This window comes from Lynx canadensis, chromosome D1 (assembly GCF_007474595.2).
Source record: "Lynx canadensis isolate LIC74 chromosome D1, mLynCan4.pri.v2, whole genome shotgun sequence".
Lineage (NCBI taxonomy): Eukaryota > Metazoa > Chordata > Mammalia > Carnivora > Felidae > Lynx > Lynx canadensis.
Genome location: NC_044312.2, coordinates 92,661,421 through 92,688,802, shown reverse-complemented (window position 1 = coordinate 92,688,802; position 27,382 = coordinate 92,661,421). Strand labels below are relative to the sequence as shown.

Below are 27,382 nucleotides of genomic sequence, written 5' to 3'. Positions count from 1 at the left end.
AACACAGAGCCCATCTCAGGGCTCCGACCCACAAACCGTGAAATCATAACCTGAGCCAAAGTCAGAACGCTCAACAACCGAGCCACGCAGGCGCCCTCCCATACAATATTCTTAAGTATGTCCTTAAAAATTATTTTCTCTGAATTATTTATCTCAAATTTTTTTCTACACCAAAAGTCAAAAGAGGGGAAATCTAGTGGTGTGAAAAACAATAAAAAATAACTAAATATAAAATAATTGAGTAAATTTTATGAATATATTTAAAGAATCGTAATAATTTATAATGGTCATTAAATTCTGGGTCAATTAGGGGGTGTCTGTGTGGCTCAGTCAGCTAAGCATCTGACTTTGGCTCAGGTCATGACCTCATGGTTCATGGGTTTAAGCCCTGCATCAGGCTCTGTGCTGACAGCTCAGAGGTCTGGGGCCTGCTTTGGATTCTGTCTTTCGCTCTCTTTCCTGCCCCTCCCCAGCTCATGTTCTGTTCTCTCAAAAATGAATAAATTCTACAAACATTTGAAAAAAAAATTCTGTGCAACTTTTTGTTTTTACTATCACTCAATCCTTTATGAAATAACAATGTATTGAACACAATTTTGGAAGCACCTTAATTTAAGTAACTTTTTTTAAAAAAGATTTTTTATTTTTAATCTCTGCATGCAATGTGAGGCTCAAACGTACAACCCCAAGATCAAGGTCGCATGCTCCATTGACTGAGCCAGCCAAGAGCTCCTAAATGAGTGACTTTTAAAGAAACATTTGCAAATTATAAAATTTATAAAATGAAACTTACATTAAATTAAAAATGTATCATAGAAACTCTATTGGGCATTGTCAGCTAGGTTAGATGTACACAGGATGCTTGGTTCTCTAGATAGATCGATAGATGATAGATAATAGATAGATAGACAGGTAGTAGATGAGAGATGATGATTGATAGATGATAGGTAGGTAGGTAAATGATAGAGATAGATAGATAGATAGATGATAGATAGATGATAGATGATAGATAGATAAAAATAGATAAATAGATGACAGATGATAGAATGATATAAAGATAAAGATAGAGGGGGCCTGGGTGGCTCAGTCCTTTGAGTGCCAACTCAGATCATTATCTCAGGGTTTGTGAGTTTGAGTTCCACATCAGGCTTGCTACGGTCAGCATGTAGCCTGCTTTGGATCCTCTGTCTCCCTCTCTCTCTGCCCCTCCTCTGCTCACATTCTCGTGTCTCAAAAAATGAATGAACATTATTTTTTTTAAAAAAGAGATATAGATGTATAAGTATAGGTATAACAAAGATATAGATGAAGGCATAAGATACAAGTACAGATGTAGATACATCTATACCTATATCTATATACTTATACCTACACACACATCAATATATAATATGAGGGGGGAGGTAGGGAGTGTGTGTGTGTGTGAGCGACGAGTGTGTATATCTTTAACATCCAAAATATTTAGGAAAACTTTTTGATCCTGTCTTCTGTGCAGTTAGGGCTACCACATTGCCAAACTCCAGGGTGGGGACATTGTACTCACAAGCAGTACCCAGGGTACTGGCAAACATGGTGGCCTTGCCATGTATTTTTGAATGAGATGCAATTATTGGAACTGCTCCGAGAAGATCGTTGGTAATTGTTAAACTGCATGTGTGTCAAATACATTTTCAGTGTTAATTTAGCTCTGTCATTCTCAGAGGCATAAAATGCTGCACACCATACCCTTGTCACAGATACACGCTTATTGTTACATAATGGATAGACCATATATATCCTTGTGACTACAAGGATTAGATCATCGGGATGTTGGAACTATGGTTAGCTGGGATTTGCACAGCCATACTGCCTACTTGTTTTCTTCTTGATTAGTAAGTTTTACAGAATTTGTTTTTAGGGGGTGCTAAGTGAATTGTTCTTTTAAAAATAGTGCATCCCTCAGGGAACTTGATGAAATGTTTCAAGAATTCATGGTAAAATCATATATAATACTTATTTGAGGTTCACCAATCACCTGCACTGAAAGGCATTATAAAACAGTTAAGCTTCTTTTGGTGATAAGAGATAAATAAAATATCTTAGCTCTTGTTCCAAATGCACAACATGATATGAAGCTGGAAAGGAAGGCAGACTCATTGCTTTCCTTGCTCCAAATCTCTTCCATTGCTGGCTGCTGTGAAAGAGTATGTTTTGAGCAGGCAGAAATTGACAGGAATACATAAGCTGTTTTGGCAAACATATTTGCATTTGGCCTTTTCCAGCTGATGCACCAAGATGATGAAAGCCCCAAATAAATTAACAATCTTTTTTTTTATTTATTTCCCACCTTAAAGTCAATGAAAATATAGGGCAAATTGAAAAAAGATTCAAAAAATGAAAAGAAACAGTGAGAAAAAGGGATAGCTAGAAGAATGAAAAAAAAAAACATTAAAGCAAATTAATTTCCACCTGATATGCTGGAAAAATAATTTAACCCTTGTTTATTCAATGCTTACTATATGTTGGGCATTGAACTGACAATTCAAATACACAGTTCTTGTTCTAATGAAGAGTCTAAGTCACATTAACAAGCACTTTATAAGGTATGAATCCTGTATTAATTGTATGAACAAAAAACTAGAAGCACATAGAACCCAGTTAGTCCCTACTCTCCTCTGCTTTGCTGTGTATCTTTCATTGAGCAAGACATTTCTTTCTTTTTCTTTCCTAGTTTTTAATGTTTATTGAGGATTCTTGTCCAAATTTGTCTATATCATGATGATTACAAACTTTCAACTCTACGGCTCCTTCTAGTGCATTTTGGAAGGGGGAAAAAGTCTCATAATCTCAAAATCCATAATAAAACACTGTTGGAAACTGCCATGAAACACAAGACCAAGTGAAAAACACTCTTTTTTCTTTTTAATCTTTTTTAAAAAATATTTATTTTTGTGGGAAATAGAGCATGAGTAGGGGAAGGGCAGAGAGAGAGAGAGAGAGAGAGAGACAGAATCTGAAGCAGGCTCCAGCCTCTGAGCTGTCAGCACAGAGCCCGAGGCAGTCTTGAAGCCACAAGTCGCGAGATCATGACCTGAGCCGAAGTTGGATGCTGAAGCAACTAGCCACCCAGGTGCCCTCAAAACACATCTTTTTCTAAGAGTCACAGAACTATGAATTCAGGAAGTACACAAAAAGTAAAAATGAAGCCAACTTATCAAATTCTATGCTTTAAATGTATAGCTTTTGGGGCGCCTGGGTGGCGCAGTCGGTTAAGCGTCCGACTTCAGCCAGGTCACGATCTCGCGGTCCGTGAGTTCGAGCCCCGCGTCGGGCTCTGGGCTGATGGCTCAGAGCCTGGAGCCTGTTTCCGACTCTGTGTCTCCCTCTCTCTCTGCCCCTCCCCCATTCATGCTCTGTCTCTCTCTGTCCCAAAAATAAATAAACGTTGAAAAAAAAAATTTTAAATGTATAGCTTTTTGTGTTGATCACATCTCATTTGAGTGGTTTAAAAAAACAAAAGACTCATGCCAAAGAAAATCATTGTTCTGGCTTAATTCTGAGTTAAGAATATTAACAATAATCTGCCCACAAGGCATGTGGTCTGCTATAAACAATAGATGATTTTATATATACATTTAAAAACCAAATACATAATATATTTCTGATTCAGAAGTAATCTTAAACATTTTTAAGTAGCAGAAACATACATAACAGTTACAAGTGGAAACAATACGGGCAAAAGTGCCCTGTGTTTTTATCCCAGAGACACAGCACAGCATCTCAGGTTCTTAAGAAAACATCAAAAAAATGTTGTTTTTTATATTAACAGTATGTTTTTGGGAGTGGGAAAGAATAAACCGCTTTCCCTTTGGTTTAAAAATACTCAAGCAGTTTTAAGGGTGTCTGGATGGCTCAATTGGTTAAGCATCTGACTCCTGATTTTGGCTCAGGTTTATGGTCTCATGATTCGTCGGATCAAGCCCCACGTAGGAGTCCCACACTGCCAGCTGGGAGCCTGCTTGGGATTTTCTCTCTCCTCTCCCTCTCCCTCTCTCTCTCATAAATAAAGTAAAACATTAACAAAATACTCAACAGCTTGAAGTCAGGAAACTGAGAAGGTAGCCGCCTCCCAAGAGGAATCCCAAGAGAAGGGAGGTCCAGCATGGAAACACAGCTGTTTTCCACTTCACCCCTGCCATGATGGTGGCAGCTCAGGCTCCCACTTCAATTTCAGAAGGGTAAACATTTGGTAGTATGAATGACCTTTTATTTTTATTAACTGGAATGAATGGTAATTGCTGTAATGCTTTTCCAATTTCAAACATAAGAACCTCTGTATCCCAACCCACGAAGCCTCAGGCCTTGTTGACGTTCTGAGGATAACACCTGTACCCACCAGCTTGTGTGTTCTGTAAGCAGGAAGCATGGGAGGTGTGGGAGCCGCCTTCCATCCAGCTGTCAGTGTACTATGGAGTTGACCATGGTTCCCTTCCCACCGCTAATTATAATCACGCATGGGGCACCTGGGTTGGCTCAATCGGTTTGAGCACCCAACTCTTGATTTCGGCTCATGTCGTGATCTCATGAACAGTGAGATCAAGCCCTACATTGGGCTCTGTGCTGACAGCAGGGAGCCCGCTTAGGACTCTCTCTTTCCCCTCTCTCTCTACTCCTCCCTTACGCCTGCATGCTCACTCTCAAAAATAAATAAAAATAAAAAAATTATAATTACAGATGTACCTCTTTTCCTGGTATTATAATCTCATTGAGGCTTTTCATTAATACTTTATTCTTCTGAAACATTTGGGGTACAGCATATTGGTCCTCCAGGTGGGGGGGGGGGGCGGGTAGAAAAATGGCAGGCCAGAAGCCAGAAGAGAACACATACTCTCCCATTTTTCAGGGCACTCAGGCTTGTTTCTGCATGAAATTGCAGGTGAACCCAACCCTCTGTGTCTTCAGGCAGACTTCTCCCAATGAAACTATCTGACACCATAGGCCTCCTGTGGCTATTCCATTGTCTCCATCTTCCCAGTCCCTGGTTGCAGTTTCTGGACCAGGAGGTAATCACAGCATCTGGGCCCAACATTGTCACAACAGTGGTATGGATTCCCTTCAGGAGGCAGGCACCTCCGACCCTTAGGGGGAGCAGCCACTTCAGGGGTGTGCATTCCATCAGAAGATACCTTTTTTCCAGAACTTTCCAGGGACATTTCCCTCTTGTCTGTCTTTGGTCTTCTTTCTGACTGTGAGATTCCTGGCCTCCTTTGTGGTGATAGGAACGTTCTTATTTTGATCAGGGTAAGCATATTCACAGAGTTGCTTACGTGCATCTAATTTCCGGCCTTTGGTGCTCAGCTTTGCTGTTGGCACCAGGCCCACAGGATGTCTCCACGAAGGCAGGTTGGCTGGTGGAACTTCAGAAAGTACTGAAGGAATCAGTACCTTCTTCCAAAGTCTTACTCCTCCATTGCCTTGTGCTGTCTTTTCTGAACAGAAGCTTTATCTTCCACAGATCTTTTTTGTTTGGTCCTATTCCACTGAGATTCTTTGTAACTTTAGTTTACTAGAAGCCTGCTATTTTCTTTGGCTTCTCCTGACACAGGTTGGATTTGCAAGTCAGATATTCTTCCCTGACTTCTTCATGGAGTTCTTTTAGCCCTTTGCTCTCTCCATATCCAAAGAGAAGTCGAGGGTGACAAAAAGAAAATTCTTACTTCTGAAATGTGAGCAACACATTTCTTATCCCTGTCCAACTGAATGATGACTAGAAGACAATGTAAAGCTCCCTCCATCTCTCAGTTTAGTGGAGTGAGAAACTTATCCTCTGTTCTGTACTCTAAGGAAGATATACAGAATAGAATCATCAAATTAGCACCCACAGTGGTCAGCAAGAAATAAATAGAATGGGTATACATCTGTGGGATATTCTAGGAACTCTGTTCAAATGGAGAGCATATGTTTCTTCTTCGGAATGCATTCAACTAAACAAACGCAACAAAAGAACTCCTACAGTCAAGAAGTGAGAGATAAACATGTACCAAAACAAAAAAAAAAGCAAAAAAGACAGTTATTAACTAAGTCTCACATGAATCTTACCGAATAATGTAGGAAGAGACACAACTGACGGAATAGTCAAAAAAGGTGTCACAGAGGAGATGGATCTTTGTTCAGCTTTGACAGATTAGTATTTAGAAGGTTCTAGAGGAACAGGGGATATTTTGATGTGAAAACCATGGACTGATAATGGTGCGCTAACTCAGAGATTGGAATATTCAGGGTTTTTTTCAGACGAGTTTGAGTAGATTGGACAAGAAGGCCCAGAAAAAGCAGCTTGCAATGAGTTAAAAATATAGATTACGTTGAAATTTTATTGAAACTATCAATATAAACTTTAAATTATTAGGAAATGTTGAGGATGTAGGAGCTGGAAGTAATGTAGTTTTGTAAAAGTGACAGCTTGGATATAAAAATGTATTATTTGTCCAGACATTCTCTTTATATTAAATTAAATATTGAATTAACCATATTTAAAAAAATCAAAGCCAGTTAAAGAGATTTAGTGTTCTATTATTCTGTACATGGCTATTACAGGCACAAGAGGGCTTGAGCTACAGTAGAAAATTATTTAGCATGGCTTGAAGAAAGTTCTGCCTCAAAGAAAGGAGCTGGAGTAGAAATAGTTGGAGCTGATTTTAGATCTCCAAATATATGACTTTTGTCCTTTAACATGAAAATATATATTATATATGCATAGGCTATATTTCTTCCATGTATAATGGGGATTTCCAACTTCTAAAATTAAAAGTTAGAAATGGGCCATAGATGTGCATTTAAAAAGGTAGAATTATGTACAGTAATACTGACATATAAAATTTGTTCCACTAAAATGATCTCTTGTTAAAGGCTTTGTGATAGAGATTATAACGGTGCATTTAGAAATCTTTGTTAAAGGAAAAACTAAAAATTCACAGATAACTTTCTTGGTCATATTTCAAATCTTAGTTTGTCAAAAGAACTTATTCAGCAAATTGGCCTCCAACCCTGAAAGAGCTGCCAAACTCACCATATATAATCTATATGAAAGAAAATTATATTTTTAAAAATTACATTCCTCCTTTTCTATTCCAGGCTCAGAAGTGAAAGTATAAATAGTCTCACATATACTGATTTATTAAGATCCAGATGTGGTTTTCCTTCCAACCTGGTCGACGCTGTCCATGATTAAATGAAAAACAAACAAATTATATTAATTAGGAATGAAAACTAATTGAAGGGATACACGAGAACCTAAAAATGTAATATCAAGAGCAAATACTCGCCGAGGTTCAATTTAATTGAAGACTTAAAAGCCAAGCAATGAATCCATTCTGAGTGTTGGCTGCTCTGCTCCATCTCTACCATTACCACCTGGTCCACGCATCAGTGTTAGCATCCTCACCCGGACTATGCAGATAGCTCCCTAATGGTCTGAAGGCTGTCTTCCTTGTTCTTCTATGATCCATCTCCTACACAGCTGCCTCTCGGTGCTCCCGCCACAGGAACTTCTTTCCGTTACTGGAACATGTGAATCTCCTTTGGGTGAAGGGCCTGCTGTTCCTCTGCTGGGGGGCTCTGCTACCTGCTCATAGCCTCGGTCGCTTTTTGTCATCTGGTCTCTGCTCATAGATCACCACCTCTGCAAGTCATATTTGCATACTTAAATTGCTCCTCACCCAACTCACACTCACATTGTTCATAATCTTCGTAAGACTTAATTTTTTTCTTCGTAGACTCATTTTTATTCAGGGAAAAAAAAACCCAAACAAAAAAGTTTTCCAACCACACACAGGAGGGGTGAGGGGAGGGGGAGTTGTCTGTGCATCCAGCCCCAGCCCCAGCCCCTAGCCCACGCGGTTTTGTCAGCAATAACGGATGTGGGGTAATGCCTCCTGCCAAATAAAAATGATGTATGTTCTGCATGGGAAGGAGACGGGTGGAAAACCAGTGGGGAGTAGTTGGGGAAAGGGACAGAGAGGTCAGCACTGGGAACATGGCAGGTGGGAGGCCATTTCATAACGTTTCTTGTTGATCACACCACAGGGGACACCTTCTTTGCCCATCGGCACGACTGGCGTCTTGGCAGTCGTGGTGATAGTGGCTCTGAAAGTGAGAGCTCCACCAGCCCTTCCGGTAGGAAGATCCGCGGTAAATTCCCCGTTCTGCAGCAGCGAGTCCTGGATAACAATATTTTTGGCCCCCAAGTGTCAGCTCATTCACGAAGAAAACTTGACCTGTCTTTTCCAACTAGGACACCAACCTCAGCTGGCATGATGCTGATCACGGTTTTCCCTGGGACTGCTGGCAGATAGAAGGCGAGTCCTTATAGCACACAACGGCCGCATCCTGGCAGGTGCCGGCTGCCCTGAGGTTGTGGGGGGAAGATGTTCCACCCGGTGGGGGCGCTGCTGCTGGGGCCCCGGGCTACAGGCAGCGGAGGCGGACCGCTTGGGGCACGCATCTCGGCTCTGCCAGCAGATGTAATTTTTTATGTCTATTTTCCCTTGAGTGAATTATAAGCTCCATGAGGGCAGGGTTTTCTCTGTATTATTTACTACTATGGTTCCAGGTCTACAAAGGTATTGGCATGTAATAGACTCTCAACACTTTCCAAATAAAGGAACAAGCTTTTTCAGGACCATCTTAGAAAAGTGAGTATTTTTGTAAGATTTAAATAGTTCACTGATTCTGAATATTGTTAATCAAATTTTTAAATTTGGAAGATACAAAGCACAACTGGGCTGTCTTTCATCACTTCTTTTGACCTTAGAATGTGCAGAAGCATAAAAAAAATATTAATAATGGTGATTATCATTAACACATTAAATGACTTAAACATAATTGCAGTGTTATGAATAGGTTTAAATAAGAATTAAATCATTTTTTCATGTTTTAAATATCTCTGTTAATAAAATCCTGGTAACTATGAAAAAAGTAAAATGCTCTCTTTCATTCTTTTTTTCTAATTTCTGTTTGTATAATTAAATGTCACTTTCCTATTTGCATGCTTAGTTTTATTTGGGGTGTGAAATATAGTGACCCTGCTTCATTTGATTACATATTTCTACTTAACCTATTTTAGAAAATCCATTCTAAATGACTTAAGAATATCTAATACAATGAATGTAATTAATATTTATTTGGTAAGTCAAAGAAATCTTTTTCGGGCACTTCTGAGAGAAAATCTCTACTCTTTTTTTTTTTTTATTAATGGTCTGTATTGGACAATTTGTTAAAAAACAGAAAGTGAATAGATACTTTTAGGAAGGTCAACAAGAACAGAAGACATGTATTAAGGCTACAGGGGATATAAAATATGTTTCTTTGAGTGAGACCTGGCAGTTTTAAATATTTGTATCCCCCAAACCCCAAACATTTATAGTCAAATGGATTATCTATGTGATGCTTGTAACTCTCTTCATTTTTCAAGTAGTTCACAATTTTAAACACTGTGATGAAATATTTCAAACACTAGCATTTTTAGAGCATAAAGTGTAGAAATACAAATTATTTGTTGTGTCGGTGACTTTTTAATTTTCAAGACTGCAAATTCTCTCAAAGTTGGGGATGCTGGAACCTTGAGGATACTGTCACTACTCAATATCAGCATATATTCCATGTGTGTTCAATAGAACTCCCTCTGCTTGTTTTTAATAAAACCTTTAGACAATCTCTCAAATGTCTACTTTGCATTTCATATGCTTCCTCAACATTAGCTCATTAATCTAGACTTTCTGACAAGTTATAGACAAGTGACTCTATTATTCCCAGTACAAAATCCACAGTAAAAAATTAGCATTAAGTTGCTTGCTATTGAAAGTTATAGAAACTATGATGATGTTAAATAATATTATGGATAATAAAGTTAGGGATGTAGACCAGATGCCATTTTTCCCTTTCCCCATCCTATACTAATATCAAAATGATCAAGATTTTACTTTCATAGGAACACTTCCTTTTACATGTAGAAAAGAAATGGAAAACTTTGAAAAGATAACTGAGAAAGTAGTTAGGCATCCTTCTCTTCCTCTTTCCCATTCTCTCCCTCAAATCCTTTTTGCTTGTTTTTTTTTTCATCAGCTTATTGACACTTTTGAGAATCAGTATAATAGGATTAAGTTGATGAAGAGTTGATATTGACTATTCCACTAAATATATGACCTCAAACAACTTAGTCATTTTTATTATTTTTAACTAATCTCTACACCCACAGTGGGGCTAGAACCTACAACCCCGAGATCACATGCTCCACTGACTGAGCTAGTCAGACGCCCTTACTTAATCTTTTGTGCTCCAGTTTATCATCTATAAAATGAGGACAACACTAGTTATCTCTTAATTAAATTCTAGTATAAATCAAGTGGATTAACACCTTCAAGTTTTCATAATCATGCCCAGCACATAGTGAGTGTTCAATAATTGCTAACCAGTATTTTGAAGCTAGAAATAGTGGTATTGGTAGTAATAGTAGTAATAATAAGCAGTAATAACAAGTACTAGTAGTAGAAGTGGTAGATGCCTACTATGTTTAAGAATTGTGCTAGTTACTCTACATATAGTGGCAAATCAAGCAAACAAGACAATTCTTGTGTCAGTCTAGATATTTTCTGGTAAGCCTGTCTTCAGTTTCCTTAATTCTCTCTTCAGCTGTGTCCCTTTGATTATCATATCCACTTAACTTGTTCTTAGCTTTCTATCTTGGATTTTCCAGTTACATGCTTTTAACTTTTTCTTCATAGATTGTCATTCTCTGCCAAAATTCTCCTTCTCATTGTTTTATTGAACATTTTAGTCACACTTGTTTTAATATTCCCACTTAATAACTCCAAACTGCTGGGCTAATTGTCATTAAGTACTGGAAAATTTTAATAAAATTTTATAAAGATTATTAGAAGTTCTATATCATGTTATCTTTCTCTAGAAGGGAAAAACTTCCAGTTTTTGAACTCCTTTAGGCCTGGCTTGTTTTATGAGGCCTTTCTACCTTAGCAGGTGTGATGCCCAATTTCTGTCTCTGCAGTCTAGTGGAACCACTAGAAAAGATTCATCTTTTCAGTCCCCTCTCCACATTTGGAACGAACAGATGCATCTAGAGGGAAAAAGGAGTTAAGTGCCATGTTCCTCTCTCTGTGTTTCCCTCCTACCTACCCTCTCAGATTTTGATTGTATGGAGAACCCTCAGACTCCTTAGAATAGTTGTTTAAGTTGTTAGTATTGGTCTGATACAATCTCACTCAACACATTCAGAAACATAAGTGATTTCTAAAAAAGTTGGTAAACTTCATATATTTTTAAATGTTATTTTTTTTTAATTTACATCCAAATTAGTTAGCATATAGTGCAACAATGATTTCAGGAGTATATTCCTTAATGCCCCTTACCTATTTAGCTCTTCCCCCCCTCCCATACTCCCTCCAGTAACCCTCTGTTCTCCATATTTATGAGTCTCTTATGCTTTGTTCCCCTCCCTGTTTTTGTATTATTTTTGTTTCCCTTCCCTTATGTTTGAACATGTTTTGTCTCTTAAACTCCTAGTATTAGTGAATTCATGTGATATTTGTCTTTCTCTGACTAATTTCACTGAGCATAATACCCTGTAGTTCCATCCACATAGTTGCAAATGGCAAGATTTCTGAGTAATACTCCACCGTATATATATACCCACACCTTCTTTACCCATTCATCCATCGATGGACATTTGGGCTCTTTCCATACTTTGGTTATTGCTGATAGTGCTGCTATAAACATTGGGGTGCATGTGTCCTTTTGAAACAGCACACCTGTATCCTTTGGATAAATACCTAGTAATTCAATTGCTAGGTCATAGGGTAATTCTATTTTTAGTTTTTTTTGAGGACCCTACATACTGTTTTCCAGAGTGGCTGCACCAGTTTACATTTCCAGGGAAACTTCATATTTTTAAGAATGAGAAAACTAAAATAGTAAAATTATTTCCACTAAAAGTGTCTGAGAATTCCTTATGTAAGAGTGAAACTTACATTTACACAAAAACTGCCTTTATTATCAAAGATGGAGTGTATGAATTCAAATGAGTAAAGTATTTGAGACAGCTTATGACCAAGCCTATAATTATCCTCTTGGGGGAAATCAACTTTTTCAGTCTTAATTTCTCTATGAATTACGATTATTTGATAAATGAGAAAAACACTGTGCTCCCCAGAAGGAGGGTGCAATATAAAACAAAGCATCTATCTAAAGGATTGCTATATTGGGTGATACGAAAACTTATTGTGATACAAATGTAAAATGATTCTATATTATTGGTCTGTGCCACCAATTGTGATATGTAAAATCTCTGTGCCCTCAGTATTCAATCACGTTTTTCAGATCTAATGACTTTCTGTGCAATTTTAATTATTTAGGAGTCCTAATTAACTCAGTTATCCCTCCATTTCATATCTGTTTTAATTATATTTCTTTTCTTCTTTCATGGTTTGGAAAGGTAGTGGTCTTGTTCACTCCTTTCATCCTTCTTTTGGTTCTAGGTTCTCAGATACTGGTGCCATAAAGCAGAATTTTTGGCAAAGTGTCATTGTCAATATCCTTTGTGTAGCAGGCATTCAAAAGCTACTTCTGTCAGTGGGTACATGCACTGCTAAAACCCACTACATGATTCTCTGGAGACATCTAGCTCAATATGAACCTCTTCGCCAGCCTCTTACTTTGAGTCTCATCATTTGATGCATATTCCATGCTTCTTACTCTGTCAGCTCACATCAAATGGATCAAGTGGGTTGAGGCAACAGCAAGGCGTATCGATTACAGCTATATTCTGCAACTGCACTTCACCCATACAAAATTTCACCCTTGTCACCTCCTGTTGGGAGAGGAGTATGTGTGCAGGTTGTTCACTGACATCCCTTCTTTACATCTGGCCATCTCTGTCTAAATCTTTTTGCTGCTAAATAAGCACAGGAAACAGGTTAGCACGTCTGCATTAGTGAATGTTCAAATTAAAGACACCAGTTTCCCCTTTTTGCAAATACGTCCAATTCCTATCAGTGGCTCTTGGAAGCCTTCTCACTTTGGCTTTAGGGTAAGGCATCTCCCATGGGGATCAGGAAGGAAAACACACAGCTCTCCATTTGGCACAAGTCCCACAGTTCTCCTTTTTTTTCCTTCTCCCCTGTCATTTGCTTATTCAGGTGGCCAAAAAGGATGTGGAAAAATTAAGTTGATATCTAAGTATACCAAAGCCTGTTCAATCATTTTTTAGTAAGTTCTTAAAAAGTTATGATCCCAATTATTTGCAGCTTTCTTTAAAATACAGGTTGCAGGGCACCTGGGTGACTCAGTGGTTAAGTGTCTGACTCTTGATTTCGGCTCAGATCATGAGCTCATGGTCATGAGATTGAGCCCTGCATCAGGCATAGAGCCTGCTTAAAATTCTCTCTCTTCCCTCCCTCTGTACCTCCCCTGCTCACTCACATGTGCTCTCTCCATCTCTAAAACAAACATAAAAAAATAAAATAAAATAAAATAAAATAAAATAAAATAAATACAGGTTGTATTTACATACTCCTCAGCTTCTCAATTTTGTGTCTCATACATATTGGGCTACCATCTTAGGCATGGCATCAGCGAGAATGGGGGTAGGTAGATTATATAGAAATTTATAGGCTAGTCTATGTACTTTGCCATTTAGAGTGAGACAGGAAGCCACCTGAGGTTGTGAGTAAAGATGCATCATGATTTGACTTCCTTTTAAAGGTTTTCCTTTTTAAGTGGCTGCCATATTAGGAATAGGCTACAGAGAAGCAAGAACAGAGCCAGAAGGGGCAGTAGGAGCTAATACAATAATCTTTACTCATCACTCTCATTTTGTCAAGGAGGATAATGTTTGTGAGAAGCTCTGTAATAGGTCATGTCTCAGGTTCAGTTGGCCAAGATTGAGTTATTTGCTGACTCTCGAGCTGCAAGCACATCTAGGAAAGGAAGTATCATTTTCAGTGAGTATTATAGGGGATAGGCTCCTCTGGCCAGAAAAATGGGAGGAATGGCTGTTGGTTGGGTAATCGATAATGTTTTTCACGGTGGACTAAGAGCATTAAAATGTTTTGAAGCTTTTAATGAGAATATTACATTGATAAAGTTTTATTTTAGAATAGCCTTTATAAATACCTAGAAAATAAACCAAAGAAGAGGAAGACTAGAAGCATGGAATCTAATTAGATGCTATTTCCATAATCAAGATAAGACATGGTAGTATATGATAGTGACCTGGGAATGATGGTGAGAAGCGAGGGTAATGGAGAGGAGGCATCAATGGTGTGCTCAGACTAGATAGTGCTGCCATTCTTTGAAATCTATACTTTTTAAAAAGGGGGATTGCGTTTAGGAAGAAAATTAGTTTATTTTTGGATATGCTGTGTTTAAGATGTGTTTGAAAAAATCTAAACAATTGTGTACAGTAGACAGAGTCTGATAGGAAATATATCAAAGCTCAAACTATATATTTTAAGACTACACACACATGATTATGTTCAAAGTATAAACAAAACATTAATTCAGAAAAAAATGGGAAATGGGATTAGAGCAAGATGATGTTCTGAACATATACTTTTATTTTCTCCTGCTCTGCATACAATGAGATGAGAGAGTGAGAGAGAGAAAGAGAGAGATATATATAAATAGCAGATAGAAATTTAAAATAACATTTGAAAGAGAAATATTAACAATGGGCTTGAAATGTTTAGTCTCAGAATATAAAGAATATATACAATATAATCTTCAGAAGTAAAGTGAGAAGAAACCACAATGTCAAAACACGTGAGAGAAAATATTGCTGCAGAATTAGAATTCCAGGAGTCAATCTGAGAATTTCTCCTTGAGCGGAGAAAGTATAAAATTATTGTCTCTAAAACTAGAAAAGGGAATTGCCAATGAAAACAAGTATTATTGACAGGCTCCTGTGATCATGCATGCCAAATTTGTAGTTATAAATTTAAAGGGAGGCAAATCAGTTTCAGTCCTTATTTCTGGAAGTTAGGTGAAATTTTGCATGTAATCACAGTTGGGATTTTGCCAAGTGAGAAACCCAGAGGAATAGTGGGTTGTGTATCTTGATTATATTGAGCAAGAAATTATGGTGATGGATAAAGGAATATAAGTTGTGTACAAGAGTACATATCAGACCACAGATTGGGTATGCTGGTAAACACTTAAAAAAGTGATAAATTTAATGGATTGTACGATTCAGGGAAAGAAAAGAATTGTTGAAATGTATGCAAAGTCAGTGAGTTGAAATGTTAGAAGATTAGGGGCTCCTGGGTGGCTTAGTTGGTTAAGTGTTGGACTTTGGCTCAGGTCATGATCTCACGGTTTGTGAGTTCCAGACCCACGTCAGGCTCTGTGCTGACAGCTAGCTCAGAGCCCGGAGCCTGTCTTTGGATTCTGTGTCTCCCTCTCTCTCTGTCCCTCCCCTGCTCTCTCTCACTCTCTCTCAAAAAAAATAAAACATAAAATTTTTTTGTAAATGTTAGAAGGTTGTAGTAAGAGAGGATATTTTATTTATTAAAAAAAAATTTTAATGTTTCTTCATTTTTGAGAGACCAGAGAGACAGAGCATGAATGGGGGAAGGGAAGAGAGAGAGAGAGACACAGAACCCAAAGCAGGATCCAGGTTCTGAGCTGTCAGCACAGAGCCCAATGTGGGCTCGAACTCCCAAACTGTGAGATCATGACCTGAGCCGAAGCCGGATGCTTAACCTACTGAGCCACCCAGGCACCCCAAGAGAGGATACTTTAAATCAAGATTTGAGATGTCATATGTTTATTGGAAGTAAAAAAAAAATCTACAAATTACTATGAGATGAAGTGGATAGACAGGCAAGAGGAAAAATTTATATCAAATAAATTTTAAATAAGGATGACAAGATCTGAAAGCCCCAGTGACATGAACCTTCAATCTACTAAATGCTGAAGACCATATAATAAGCAACAATTACAGGTAAAGAGGAGAATGACTCAGGTGTTAATACTTAAGTGAATAATTTCTATTGACTACAAAATTTCGAAATGTTATGTAGTATAGTCAGATAACGTGAATTTCAAAATAGTTGGGATTTAAGGGAGTGTTATGAATTACATGACTGTGTGTCCCCTTCAATTCTTCTGTTGAAGCCCTAACTCCAAGTGTGAAGGTATGTGGAGGCTGGGTCTTTAGAAGTTAATTAGGGTTAGATGAGGTCATGTGCAGGGTACCCTCATGATGAGTTTAGTGCCCTATAAGAAGAGACATGAGAGTTCTCTCTCTCCTGTGCACAAAAAACAAAAACAAAAACAAAAAACGTAGTGTGAGCACACAGTGAGATAGCAGCTACCTGAAATCAAAGAAGAGAGCCCTCACCAGGAAATGGCACCTTCATCTTTGACTTCCAAGTCTTAAGAACTGTGAGAAATACATGTCAGTTGTTTAAGTCACCTAGTCTGTGATGCTAAGCCATAGCAGCCCAAGCTTATTAAGACGGGGAGTGATGAGAAATCATTCGGAGCCAGGAATGAGAGCAGGTAGAATACTCCTCCACCTTCAGCCCCAGCCCCATGGAAAGTATGTAGTGTGAGAGAAAGAAGTAGTCACCCTTAAGAGAGCTTCGGGGCTTTGTCACTCCAATTCACAGAGAGGTGTTGTGGGAAAGAATGTTTGGAGTGGAGGCTTACAGTGTAGAAGATCTGTTTTAGACCACATGTATTAGAGGGCATGGGAGAAGGGCTCTAGGAGTTGGGGAAGTCTGAGATTAGGAGATGTACACAGGGGACAGAAATCCAGCTGATAGCTTACAGAGTTGGGTCAGAACTGAGGTAAAGAAGTGTGACAAGAATATCTTCATTGTCTTTTAATTAAGCATGGATAATTGATTCTAATGACAACCTCCTGCAGACTGGCTTCAGTGGTGAGTCTTCTGGGGTTACAGGTGGCTCAAGCACTGGTCATCTTGGAGGACATGCAGTTCTGTCAGCATCCCTCACACGCCACCGAGTGTGACGGCAGAGTTGGGAAATGGGTGGTTGCACCACAGCACGAGACCTCACGGGTGTCACATCACCCCTAGAACATCTGGAACTTTGTAGGCTGTCTCTATATATTTGGGCTGATACTTTCACAGTAGCATTCTATATGTTTAGTGCTAATGACTGTCTTAAATATGTGTCCAGCTTTGGGTTTTTTTCCTAACATGCCTATTAGTAAAGTGGTATTTGCTTTTGATAAAATTTTATATAAACCTAACTTTTCTCACAGCACTTGTTTGAAACTCCTTTCAAATTTAAAATTATATATATATATTTTTTTGGGGGGGTGCTATGTATAAATACTTCATAAGGACATTTGTATAAACATTTTGGTGACAAAAATGAACACAAATAGATGTACTAAAGATGTTGTTTCATAAAAATCATGTGAAATATATGTAATACATAAAATAAGATGAATTTGTGACATGTAATAATAAGAAAAGCTAACATTTATTGAGCTCAAGGTATAAGCTAGATGCAATCCTCAGACTCTTACCTGTGTTATCTGATGTCCATAATGACACTATAAAGTACCTTTATCAACTGCATTTTTACATGAGGACATTGAGGCACAAAGAGATTAGAGAATTTACACAAGAACACTCACACATTATGGGGAGAAGTCAAGATTTAAACCTTGACCCCAGACCGAATGCTGAAACATACACATATATGCACACTTATATTCCCGTATACTTACATCATATATACGTGCATATATATTTATATATCACATATATAAATAAATTATATATTTACATATCATATATAAAAATAAATTATATATTTATCTGCTGCATATATAAATTAAGTAGGTCCCATGCCATTTGAAAGAATTGAAGCACAAGGACAGTTCAGGAAAGAAGGCGATTACTTCCGAAAGAAAGGACGAGAAACAAGAGGAATTAACAAGCTAGAGCTGAGGTGAACTATGAATATAGAGTATGAAGATTTCAAGTAGAAGTGCCAACACGCACACACACAGAAAGTGCATATTTACAGAATGGCAAGTAGCTTCACTTTATTGAAGAGCTTGTGTGTATGCAAAACAGGTTAACAGTCAATAGGAATGGAATGATAAATTGGGACAGCATTACTGAAGATTTGCATTATATGCTCTTTTCCTGGCCTAACGTATAGTGGAGAAATGGAGATATCTGACCAGAGAAGTTTTGTTTTGATAATGGCCGTATTTTGGAAAGACTAATCTGGAAGAGGTTAATGATATCAATCAGCACAAGAATTGCTCAGTTCTAAAATCACCACAGGCATTTCTATAATAAATAATGAAAAGAGGAGGAAGGATCTTTTCATACTTTGCTATAACTTAAAAAGTAACTTCTGTAGCTTTAATTTTACAGCTATATGACCTTAGTTGGAAATTATTAACCTAACATTTCAAACCCTTAAAACTTCTGGCAAGAAGTTAAAGACAAAAATTAAACCTGAACTAACATTAAATTTTAAAGTACTAAATAAATAAAATATTCTTAGAATGAATTCCTCAGTTCAATTTTTCCCATAATTTTCATTCTCTCTCTTTCTCTGTACTTCCATGAGGCTTATAATATGTGATAAATGTCACTTTGCTTGTATTCTAAAAGGAAAGAGGCAGAGATTAGAAAAATAACATGAAACTCAATATACCTGTTTCTTTCATCATTTGTTTAAATAACTGTTTAATAGACCCAACATAATAAGATGAACAGCCACGTTCTGCAAGGTGTTCTGCAAGGACACCTAAAGATCTTTCCAACCAAAATTGGTCATCGATGGTTACAGTTACCCCTATATCCACCCCCCATCTTTGAAAGTTTTTACTAAAACTTTTACGTTTTCTCATTTGAATGATTGACACATAAGAAATGAGGTATTTCTACATTATTGACAAATCCCAAATAGAACAACAACTTTGTGATGCAAAGATTCGTGACATTAATACTTTTATATAATTTGTTCTATTATATTTTAGGTAATTCAACATCTTCTGAGAATATACTGACCTCAGAAAATGTATAATAATTTTCAAAATCTTTCATAGTTAAGAATTAATAACGACTTGAAAAGTACTTGCAAGTAAAGTCACTTCTCTTGAAGGAAGATAAAAACCCACCACAGGTCAGCAGAGCTGAATATTTCTTTTTCTCTCATTAGTGAGAAAGCTTTTATCTTTGGCCCATTTATTAGCCACAAACTTCTTCAGATTGCTCCTGCAGTTCGAGCTATTTTTATAATGGAAATTACTCCCAGGAAGCTGTACCTTTATTTATTATTATTTTTTTAGGAAGCTGTACCTTTAAAATAATCTTGACAAACCAAAATAATTTGCTTTGTAATACTCTATTATTAGATAAGCACAGAGCATAACAGAAAAACTTGAAGAATTTGTAGAAAAACAAATAAAAGTGGCAGATCTTGGCCAGACAACTGAACCATATACACTCTCTCATTCACTTCTCTATTTGGGATGAAAGCAACATGACATTCATTGTGCCTAACGTTGCTGTGGTTAAACATGCAATTTGAAAGTAAGAGCACATTATAAATAGGGCTAAACAAAACCCCCCTCCTTCATGTAGGAGGGGTAATTAGGCATATGCCGCAGACAACTCTGAAAGCCCCAAAGAGGGATTTTCTTCCCAGTAATCTAAAATTGTCAAATATATTTTTAAATGAAATGTTTTCCTGCTTTCTTTGTTTTAAAATTCAGAAAGTTGTTTGCATATATCAAGCCCAAATATCTAAATGTGTTGAAAATGATCTTTGCAGTATCTAAAAACATTTGTTTTTAAAGCAAGCAGAACATGTATTTAAAATCAATCCGTTATTTCTCTTTTTTTGGTCTTTTTCTAGATATAAAAATTAAATTAGTGTCTTCCCCATTCAATACCCTTCAGCTGGAGCAGGACGTTTCTATACCAGTGTCAGGACTCTTTTTGGCACAAAGTAACTGTGTGGTTTTAATAATGAAGCCTAAGTTTTTTGCCTGTTTTTCTGAACTATTTTATAACCTCTTATGAGAGGAATTCATAAATTCTTTCCAGCCTGCCAAGATATTTGATGTTGCCAATACTCGGGAAGTGCATTAGACACTTAGTTACCCGGGGTTAAGATTTCCTGCAAAACTGGCGAGTCAACTAAGACCCAATCTCTATGGAGATTCACCAGCCATCATCCAATCTTCTTTTTCTTTCCTTCCCCACCACCCCCCACCCAAACTACATCCCTTATTCTCGAAGAGACTCTTGACTCTTGCTCCAGACTTAACTCAATGATGCTGTTGTAATAATCTTAATGCACTTGTCTTGAAATATTTTCTCCCACAGTAGATTACGGACAATAAGTCAGAAGAATTGATGGGAAGCTAAATTTAGTCCTAAAGATCCTAGGCAGGGGAGGTGAAGTGGGTGACAATGTGACCAAAGGTACCAAAAAGCAGAGACTCTACCACAGCAGGTCCTCACTCCCCTCGCCTCTCACAGGGTCACTATATGACACTCCGTTTAGTCACTTGTGTTTCTCGCAAGTGAGAAGTCATTAAGAAAAAAGCTAAATTTGGTTCCATATATTATGTTTAAAGAGCCATGGCTGCGTGTCAAATATTAGATGAGTATCTCTGAGGAGGGAAATGGGCTACTCTTTCTTTCAAACTGCCTGGCTTAAATGTGTTTTTAAGGAACTGCTGTCCTGGTAAAAGCTCGTCTCCCAAAGGCGGAAATGGAAAGCAGAGTTTGGGTTGAGGACACCATGTGTTCAAAACTGAGATTGGAATGATTTATCACTAACTGTGCTAAGCAACCAGTCGATGCTTCCACTTGGAAAACGGTTTTAGTATACATTGATGTTATCTGGCGGTCACAAGTCTGTAAATCGTTATGTCCGGATTTTACACACGAGGAAACTGAAGATCACAGAGGTGAAGGGAATCATCCCAAGTCACAGAGCTGATGTCAGAACGTGACCATAGACACATTGTCATAAAAGTGCATTTGTTACAGCTTCCTTCAAAACCTGCCACTTCCCATTTTCCCAGATATTATACATATCAGTATGAATATCTGTCATATTATAGACTAGATAAAATTCAGCAATTTGATGAAAGTCACGGCTTACTACAGCAAATCATGTTATTCTTTTGAATTCTAAAATGAAATTGAAAATACTTTCCCATGGGAAAAACAATCTGCACTATCCTGAGTTTCCAATTCTTACCGGAGAAGCCTTCATTTAAAAGTCCTAGTGCCCCAACTAAGGTAGTACAAGAGGGGCTTTTGCTGGTTTCCAGGAATATAAAAAAATGTTGCACTCCTTCCTTTTTCAAATGGCTTCAATGTCATGGTATATCCCCACAAGGAAAGCATAGCGGAACAATACAACTAAGTGGTTAGGAGTATTCTAGAACCAGATTCTCTAGGTACACATCCAGCCCTTTCATTCCCTTAGGTTTGTGTCCTTGAGCAAATTACTTCCTCGCTCAGTGCCTCCTATTTTCTTCTACAAATGGGGATAATAATATTACTTACCTCATAGTTTGTTGTGAAGAATAATTGAATGTAAGCTCATTTACATGAGGTTAGGAGCCTTGTGTAAAATGTACTTTTCAGGCTTCAAAACAACCCTAAGATATAGGCATTTTTAATCCTTATTTTAGAGATGAGATCACTGAGGCTTAGAAAGTTAATTAACTTTCCCAATGTCAAACAGGTGTGTGTGGCAGAGCAGGAAATGAAACACAAGTCTGGTTATAAAGCGTCTGTTTAACCAGTATGATACATTTTAACCCGGAACTAGCTGATGTGTAAAATATCATATTCCCAAAAGTAGTGCATTATTTAATCAGTTCAGAAAACGCGGAATTCTATGAAATGAATTTTTCTTTTCCGAAAACTTGACATTCCACTGATTTCTTTAAAAAAATATATATATGTGTGTATATATATATATATTATTTTTAGTTTCTTTTTAAGGGGCATCATACAGTTCAAGGTTAGGTGGTTTACCAAAGATAACAGGGTATGGCAATGGTTGTCCTCACCACATCATATTAGTTACTGTTTATGAACATCTATTATATATCAGCACTTTTCATGCACTATGTCAATAACTGTGACAACAACATAACATAAATACCTATGTTTGCAGATGGGAACACTGAGGCTTGTGTAGGTTAAGAAATGTACTTGTAGTTATTCATATACAGAGTGGCAGACTTGTGAAATAAAATCAGATTTAGCTCCCAAACCTGTACCTTTTCTACTATGCAAAATTGCCTCTTATCATAAATTTCTGCCAGCAAAAAGAACAATATCCTTACTATGCTCATGACTATCTAATGGTCATGTTTTCATTCATGGAAATAACACATCTAGTGGGCCTCCATATTCTTCTTCACTTATTTTTTTAAATATTTTTTAATGTTTAATTTTTGAGAGAGAGAGAAAGAGGGAGCGAGAGAACACAAGTGGGGGAAGGACAAAGAGACAGGGAGACACAGAATCTGAAGCAGGCTCCAGGCTCTGAGAGGTCAGCACAGAGCCGGAAGTGAGGCTTGAACTCAGGAACCATGAGATCATGACCCGGGCTGAAGTCCGACGCTTAGCTGACTGAGCCACCCAGGCACCCCTTCTTCACTTATTTTAGACTCAATAATATTTTAGTTTAATTCCTTTATTTATTTATTTATTTATTTATTATTGTTTGAATGAGGAGGATGAATTCCCATAACATTTGTCTTTGAAAGCAAAAGGGGCCTAATTTCCTGAGCTCTTGCAAACAGTGGGACTTAAAACCTAGAATTTTAAAAACCAGCATGCTCCGCTCTGGTAGAGCCCTGAGGGCATCAGGAAGGGAGTCCCCACCCTTAAAAGACAGCAAGACCAGGGCACTTGGGTGGCTCAGTCAGGTCAGCATCTGACTTCAGCTCAGGTTGTGACCTCACAGTTCGTGGGTTTGAACCTCACAGTTCATGGGTTTGAACCCCATGTGGGACTTTGTGCTGACAGCTCAGAGCCTAGAACCTGCTTTGGATTCTGTGTCTCTTTCTCTGTCTCTCTCTTTCTCTCTCTCTTTTTATTTATTGTTTAATTTACATCCAAGTTAGTTAGCATATAGGGTATCAATGATTTCAGGAGTAGATTCTTTAATGCCCCTTACCCATTGAAACCATTCCCCTCCCACAAACCCTCCAGTAACCCTCTGTTTGTTCTCTATATTTAAGAGTCTCTTCTGTTTTGTCCCCCTCCCTGTTTTTATATTATTTTTACTTCCCTTCCTTTATGTTCATCTGTTTTGTATCTTAAATTCCTCATATGAGTGAAATCATATATTTGTCTTTCTCTGACTGACTCATTTCGCTTAGCATAATAGCCTCTAGTTCCATCCACATAATTGCAAATGGCAAGATTTCATTCTTTTTGATTGCCAAGTAATATTCCATATATCACCTCTTCTTTATCCATTCATCTGTCAGTGGAGATTTAGGCTCTTTCCATACTTTGTTTATTGTCGATAGCACTTCTATAAACATTGGAGTGCATCTGCCCCTTCAAAACAGCACACCTATATCCCTTGGATAAATACCTAGTAGTGCAATTGCTAGGACATAGGGTAGTTCTATTTTTAACTGTTTTCCAGAGTGACTGCACCAATTTTCATTCCCATAGTTTAATTCCTTTATTCCCACATCATCCATCCATCCATCCATCCATCCACCTCCATTTATCTTTTACTTTGCCCATCCGTTTAACAAATGATTATTGACCAACCTTCTCTGTGTTAGCACTCTACTTAGTATTTAGGAGGTAGATATTATTTCAATGTGTGTGTGTGTGTGTGTGTGTGTGCATGTGTGTGTGTTTCCCTGATGGACCAGTTTTTACATAATCTGGATTCTCCTGAATATATTTTGCAACCATAATTACTTTCTCTTCTGAGTTCTTTTGTTTCAGATTTTTCCTTTTACATGTGAAACGTTGTTACAAATGTACATTCTGGTATATGATCTATTCACTTACTTATTCTTTAAAGAAATATTCATCATGTGCCTATCCTGTATCAGACATTCACTAAATCCTGTATATAGAAGAAAGAGAAGCAGACAAAATACTTTTCCTTCTATTACATGTAGAAATAACAGAACATAAGCCAGCTGTGTGGTGAGACTGTGTTAGGTGGGACAATGGAGAAAATTAAGGCCAAGTGGTAACAGGACATGTGACTAATATAAATTAGATGATGAGAAAAGACTTCTCCAATAGAGTGGCATTTTAACTAGTACCTGAAAGAAATGAGTCATACTAATGTTAGGCAAAACCTTTAAAGCAGACAAAGTAAGAGCAAAGATCCTGAGGCAGAGACTTCCTTGTCATGTTCAGAAACATGGCCATGTTGCCTGGAACAAGAAGCAGGGAGATAAAGTGGTAGATAATGGGGCCAGAGAAAAGGTGGGAGGTATTGAGGATGAAAGTCTAATCATTCTGGACATTATAAACCATTTTAAGACTTTGATTTTCGATCCAAGTGAGTTGAGAAGATGGTCAAATAATTTAAATTAATAATTTAAGATGGTCAAATAAGAGTGACTTGCTGGACTTCGATTTTTCAAATGTCATTCTGATGGTTGTATTGAGAATAAACTGTATAGAAACGAGGATAGATAAGAGACATGGGTGCCTTAGGGCCAAGGTAATGGTAGATAGAGACCAGTATACAGAAAGTGGAACAAAAAAGTTTTCTGCGGACATGAGATGTGGTGTGCGTGTCAAGGACAAGAGTCAGTAGTAAGTCCACATCTGGACTGTGTAGCTGAAAAGATGCAGTTGCCATTTACTAAGATGACAAAGACAGGAGATTCTCACAGGAAAAATCAGGAAAATCACAAGCAACACCCCTACTATATGCCAACACTTTTTATATATTACCCCATTTAGTCTTTACATAAAAACATGCAGTTCAGTTATTAACCTCCACCTTTATAACAGAGGAAACCAAGAATAAGTGAGGTTAATCATTTTCCTAAATTCACACAATTAGGATAGCAAATCAGTACTCCAAATCATGTCTGTATCATCATAATGCCAGTGTTGCATTCATTATATGAGTCTATCTCTCCCACTACTTGGGATTATGTAAATGTTTGCCTGGTCTTTTCCTGACTTTCTGATCCAACATTACAGTTGGATTACATGCCTTAGTGTAAATCTGGTTTCATTGTCATTTCCGGGAATGTTGTATCCAAAGTAGGTACACAGTAAGAGTTTAGAACAGAAGTATACCATGCCTTGACAAAGAAAATTAATTCCTATCATCCTGCTGGAAGCAAGATGACCAGTGTTGCCTCTGTGGCCATGATACGGTATTTAATTGTGTGAGTTTATCACTTAGAACAATATTGTTAATAATGGAATGTTGAAGTTGTGAAAATAAGACCTAGAAAACACGTGCATTGCACACATATACACAAACCAAATAAGAATCATTGAATATTAATGCTAGAAAGAACACAGCAATAACTATGTTATTATAGAAATGACAAAACAGGGCTCGGAATAATTAAACTATTTTTCAAGGTCACAATACTAAAGAATTTGGTTTCAGAGTTTCTTCATTTCTTTGCAAAGAGACATTTTGTGTTGCTCTATATTCCTAGTATTTAAAAAAGTGGATGAAAGTTTAAAAAGTATAATTTGGCAGCGTAGACGGCAAATATCAGTAACACAGGTTAATATCAGAAAGAAAAAATATGATGGATTACGTGTCTCAGAAACTTTTCTGCAAGGTTTGGTTTTCTTAGGATTAGAAATTTGGGTGGATTGGCTGCAAGTTTATCTAAGCGAATAGTATTTTTGTTTGGATAGCATGGCAACTTTGCTCAGGGAGTTAGTTGATCTCTGTGTCTCAGTATTCACCTGAAGTAAAATTTCCATAAAGGTTATTGTTCGAGAAATGGGTAGTTTGTTAGAATCTTTCAATTAGTAAGACATTGTTTGCTGATTCTGTGTCACTTGGAAGCTTCATTAACTCTTTCAATCCACTGGAGCCCTGTCAGGCAATAACTATTTCAGTGAATGAAGTAAACCCGCTAGATTTTGAAAACCATTCAAAAGAATGACTCCAATGAAGAGCTGACATGAGATTCTTAATCTCTATCCCACACGTACTGCTTTCTCTCATTGCAGATGTTTACACATAAAATGTATGCATAACCTTCTGATGTCAAAATCATGTTACTTTTTGAACCAAGGACAGGTAATATATTTAATAGTTGAGAATTAGCTACTACCAGAATCCTATGTACACTCTCCCAACTTATTAGAACATTTTAAAGGCAATTGTATCTAGAAATGTGTGTGTTTTGAGTAAGACTCAAGGTTAAGTGGTAATGAATTGCTTATTAAAGCAAGCTATTTCATGTGACATTAATACCTTTAATTAAAACTGGAACATTTTTTAAAATAATGGAAATTTCAGATTTTTTCACCACTTTTTTTTTTTTTGGCAAAAGTTCATGTCTAGAATGGAGGAGGAGGGTTGTCTGAGAATTTAGTGATGTAAGGTCCTCAAAAAACACATTAGGTAAATTAAGAAAGGAACTGGAGACCTAACATAATAATTCTTGTGTGTCTAGACTCAGTTGTCTAGAATGGATGCTTGAATATAGTTGAATCTTTCTGTTTTATTTTATTTTATCCTTGCGTTTTTTTATGTCACTATCTTTAGGTTCAAGCTGTATGGCAAATTTTCACCATTAAATAGAAGTCATATAAATAAAGTCAGGTTTAATTAACAAATGCATATCTTTTATGGAACAAATAACTCATTCATTGTGAATTATTCACAAAGGGCATTCAGAATGTCATAGAAATTAATCATTATGGTTATATTTGTGTATATATGTGTGTTTGTACATATGCATGTGTGTGTATAAATATTTCTTTGACTAAAGCTCTGAAGGTTAAAATACTGTTAGTGGGTTTTTAAATAATATTTTTAAGAAAAGTGATTAGGAATACTGGAATATATTAAGCATCAACACTGCTTATTTTATTCTTTTAGGGTTTTGCTTATTGGAGCCAGACTTCCTGAGTTTGAAACTTGACTCCAATGCTCGTTAGCTGAGCAATTTTCTTATTCATAAATTGCTTCATCTTCCTAAAATGTTAAATGAAGGAGAAAATAATACTATGTCATAGGGTGGTTGTCATAATTTAGATAATGAATTATCTATAATTTAATACATGTGCAAATAATGTTAGCAGCTGTCATTATATTTTACTTTAACTGGCATTTGGCATTATTGTCTTGGATTTTTATAAAATATATTTGATTTGAC

The 27,382-nt window shown here is 37.1% G+C and overlaps 1 pseudogene; it reads right to left on the bottom strand.

The window, feature by feature from the left end:
- Window positions 1–7,997: 7,997 nt before the first annotated feature.
- LOC115526351 overlaps window positions 7,998–27,382 on the bottom strand; it is a 128,249-nt pseudogene continuing 108,864 nt past the window's right edge.